Here is a 5,076-nt window from a genome sequence, read left to right on the forward strand (position 1 = left end):
TGGCTCCCAACTTTCGTGAAGAGACCCGCTCCATCAGACCTGAATTAATGGGAGACTTCTTTCCCATGGATTGATTAGACCCCTGTGGAGTCCGGCACCCGTCCAGCAAACGTGCCACAATATACATACAGTATACTCACAGCAAGAAGGTCCTGGGTTCGATTCCCGCCTGGGGCGCTGTTGGCACCGTGCGTGTTATCTCCCAAATAGGAGCCTTTCTGTGTGGAGTTTGCATGTTCTCCCCGTGCTCACATGGGGTTTCCTCCACCTAACGTCAGTAAGGACCCCCACCAAAAACATGCACACATCATCGTCTGACAAGCGATGGACACTCATCACCTGGTCCCCGGGCGCGTCCACGTCTGCTGCCCACTGCTCCTGGCTGTGCCCCCGGAGGAAGGAAAGCCAGGATGGGTTAAACGCGGAGGCCTCATTTCACCGGCCACCATCCAAAGCGTGTGCATGGGTTGTAGTGTGGTGTGCTGTGTGACAAATAAAGATTGTTCTTCTTCTGTTCTATATTTCGAGTACTTAAAAATTAACTTACTCAAAGGCCGATCAACCATGAGCATTTTGCTTTTAAACCGTCCATGATCGCATCACATGTGTTTTCCTCGGTAAATTCTCATACAGCATGGCACCCCGCTAAAGATAGACGGGTTATTATGACGACGCCGTACAGAAATGTCTAAATGAACATTTTTTTTTTTTTCTTCGAAATAAGGGGTGGGTGGGCGGATCACTGGGGTAAATATAAAGAGCAAAGAGAATGAGTCACCGTTCCCTCAATCCCAGTCAGGATATAAATATACATGCGCGCGCACACACACACACACACAAACACACACACACACACACACACACACATATGCTGTTCCACGCATGGCTGACATTACATAAGATGGGGCGTGGGAGGTGCGATGCGAAGCATGTATAATTCATCAGAGTGAGATTGAATTGAGGAGTGTCTTCATTCATGGGGAACACGGAGGAACCAATCAAGCACACCCCCGCCACTCCGCCCCCAGCCCCTACCCGTACCCCCACCCCCGCAGCCCCGAGGCTTTGATTGAATTTGGTTGGAGGTGTTTGTCTTGAGCAAATTGTACTCTTCGGTAATATCAGTCAATTGCCCTGACAAATGCACGTCACATGTGGAGGGGGGGGGGGGGGTCGGGTTGGTGCTTCCTGCCTCCATCGCAGATCCTGTGAAAGGTGACGGATGGTTGCGAGCAATCTAAGGGAAGCGTAATGGGTTCAATTCAATATAACTGCGAGTGGAGGTAGGCTGGTTGCGTGGTGTATGCTGGGGGTGGCAGCGGGGGCATCTGTAATGTTCCACACTACTCCCTGTCACTTCAAGCGGCGATCCATGAGACTGTCTGGGTTCGATGGGTTCCGTTGAAAACGGTAACGGTTATTTATTAATTTACTGTTGTCTTTGCCGTGAGACGGTCGCTTCCTTTTCTTGAGGGTATGACTTCTTCTGATTGATTGATTTGTTTTTGTTTTTTTCTTGGTCACTTGAGGTGGTGGGGATATTTTTTCGCCTGATGATGCTGTTCATTTTTTTGTGAATCTTTATCCATACCAGCAGTTTAAGGACCACAGCTAGCTACACTGCTGCTCTACTGAATTCACCGCGGCCGCCTTTCATTTCTTGCATATGTCCGACCTTTGCATTTTTTGCCGGGAAAGGCGGACCCCGCCACCAACATTGGAGACAGCATATAGAGGAGCACATGCATTGAAATGGCTTTTTCTTATGAATTGCCAGCAAAAAAAGGGTTAATTATGGGATTTTTTTTTTTCAAAATAATATTGCAGATTACCACTTTGAACATGAAATATTGACACTTTGTACATTTTATCATTACTAGATTTGAGACTTTGGGAGGAATATTACTTAAAAAATAATATTTATTCAAAGTTTTTAAGTTTAGAAATTGCAAAGTTGTAAGTAATGTACAAAAAATATATATAAAATATATATTTTAAATATATTTCTATGTAATTCTGGGATTCTGGTGCAAAAACTCTCTTGTTACTTTTATGTTTTGTCCACAGGGGGCACAAGAACTCTCTAACAAGCGATGTGAACGTGAATCATTCATAACTGCAGCGTTGTTTCTAGTGGTGACATAGAAACCCTGTTCACAATGGATGAATTAGTATAATTTACTATTCTGCAAATGTGCTGCTGCCCCTGTTGTGCGCTCAGTTGCAATATGATTGTTTTTCCAACCACAGAGGATTAGGTCACATGTCTGGGTTTTTCTCCGAGAGGGGAACATACAGATTACAAAGCAACACTGGGGGACAACTTGCATTTGGTTTTAATCTTTACAAATTTGAATGAGCATTTCCAAATTCTAGTGTTTCCCTGCCGCAAGTGCTCAGCTGTCAATAATTTATAACCAGCGACAGTGGAAATAAAACAAGGATGTTTTATTTTTTTTCCAAAAGAAGTGGTTTTAAAAGTAATTTGTTGGAAAAATGAGTCTGGTGACAGAAAAGATACCAGTCATCTGTGACACATTAGTGTTACACGATATGGCCACAACATTTAAAGTGGTAATCCGTACACTACTTTTGTTTCAAAACTCCCATATTTGACGGGATTGTTTTTTGTTATGACATTATTTACACTGATGGTGCACCAACAATAAAAGAATAAGAAATGTTATTCATAGGAAATATTATTAATCCTTTAAAAAGTACCTTGCGCCACAAGTCTCTTTAAGGAAACCAAAGCTATGGTCATGGCGGTTTCTGGTCATGTTCTCTGTCAAATTGCGAAGGCCAGAGCCGCGGCTTACATAACTAAACTAAACCAGGGAAAATAAGACAACTCAAGAAGCAACGAAACAAAAATCAACACTTTTCAAAATGATCCCTTCTGAGGAATTACGCAAAAAAACACAGCAACAACAAAAAAAAACCCTTGAAGCTTCATTCGGTGTGTCTTGGCTTTAGTGACGAACTCCAGCATGTGCATTATGGGGTGCAGCGTAAACACAATCCGGGTTCCGAAAGGGAAATTCCATTCCGGATTCGGAGTCAACCACGTGGATTTCGCTCGTCAGCATCCACCCCGGAGGTCCGTCAGGATGGAGGATCAGGGCAAGGGCTGGACTTTTAACCTTCTGAACCTGGAGTTTCCCCACCTCGTCCGACGACTCGAACACGCCACGGGGAGTGGTGCTGGCACCGCCTTCACCCCTGCGCGGCGAAGGACGGAGCGTAACGCCGCCACCGCTCACGGAACTCCGGCAGTGATCGATGGGGTGCGGCGCGGGCAGGCGAAGCCTCCGACGCGCCGCCCGAGGCGCTCGACGGCCTCTGGATCCCAGGGAGACACGGAGCCGCACGGAGGACGTTAGGACGTTAGGCCATAAATCAGCTGATGCTTCTCAAGGTGGGTTTTTTTTTTTTGTGGTCTCATCTTGTGATTCCCAACCTTCTTCGTGTCAATTCCTACACGCATGAGGCCTGTGGAGCCACATTTGTTAAGACTGGCGCTACGGGGCGGGACCCCCGATCACATCGTTGGATAGGACTTGGTCCAAACTTCCGTACTTCTCTTCTCTACGGTTTGGGAGATAAGAGCGAAACGATGATCGAAACGGTCACCGTTGTACATTCTCTAACAGTTCTAACGTGTCCTAATGGAATCCTGGTGAAGTTGAGTAATAATCATTTTGCCGGGGACCCCCTGGAACCTCTTGAAAGGCCCCTGGGGTGGGGCGGGCAATCAACGTTGAGAACCACCAATCAAATCCATTTAATTTCCACATAATCCAAGTGTATACTCACACAAAGAACCGTCTGTGGCGCTTCAAGATATAATTAATGCCATGTATTTGTTTTTCCCACTGATCTATTTTCAGTGATATTAGAGCCATGAGGCTGTGATGACATATTTTTCTTCTTTCCTCCCCAAAGGTTTTTCCAAGGAAACCGTTCAGCCCTACTTGGTGAACGGCCAGCTGCTGCTCCGCCGCAGTTTATTCTCGTCCTTTCGGTGAGAATGGGATGCTCTTCAACCTTTTTATCTGAGTCCATCAAGCGCGTTCACAGTTCGATTTTTGAATTTAAAATCGTCATAATTGACTCGCTCCCATTTGTTCACATTTTTTTCCGGTCGTTCTTTTTTTTTTTTTTTTTTTTTTGCTCGTTTTGTTTTTACCTGTTTCTATATTTACCCAGAAAGGTACTCTATATGCATCGTACGCCACTTCTGTTTTCCCTCATTAGCCGAACCCGGCCTCGCCAAGCGCAGGGATTTTTCCCTCTTTGGGAACATGAATGGAAAATGTGACCCCCCCTGTTCAGGCTTCTCCCGAAAAACACACGACTCTTTGCCTCCTTCCCCCGGCTCTGGGTGAGGTTCCCTCTCCGCCGCCACATCCGTTTCGGCAGAGCTGCTGGACATCGCAGCTCGCCGTGGTCCGCACCTCCCACGCTGCCCTGGGTGATGGAGACGGGGCGCTGGAAAAGTAGCTTGGTGAGCTCGGGTAGGGAGGTGCCATTTTGAAGGTAGTTGTTTCTTGGTTTTTTTTCTGTAGCACCTGCAAGTACTTTCTCATACATGCAATTTAATCCCTTTAAAAAGGATTAAAGTGGAAATCCATCTGATTGTCTGTGTTGGGTTGTTGTTCCCCCTGAACTATGCCTTCTTCTCTTCGATTGATTTCGAGGGTTTTTTTTTATTCTCTCTGAAGCTTGAGGTGCTGGTGGGGGATATTTTTTTCCACCCCAGGATGCTGTTCATTTTTTGAAGGAACGTTCATCCAGATCAGCAGTTTACAGACCTCAACTAGCTACGCCACTTTATCGAATTCACCGTGGCTGCTTTTTCACTTCTTGCGGCAAGCAACGGAAACGACACACGGAGGAGCACGTGCATAATGCAAATACATTGAATGGCAACTTCTTATCAAGTGCCAGCTAAATAAAATATCCCAACCGGGATTTTTTTTACAACAAAACTAAAAAAACAAAAACAAAAACAAAATCTTAAAGTTTGAGCCTGCGACGTTAGGCTCTGCCTTGAGGCTTAACTAAGCCTAACCC

This window comes from Zeus faber (assembly GCF_960531495.2).
Source record: "Zeus faber genome assembly, chromosome: 1".
NCBI classification, from domain to species: Eukaryota; Metazoa; Chordata; class Actinopteri; order Zeiformes; family Zeidae; genus Zeus; species Zeus faber.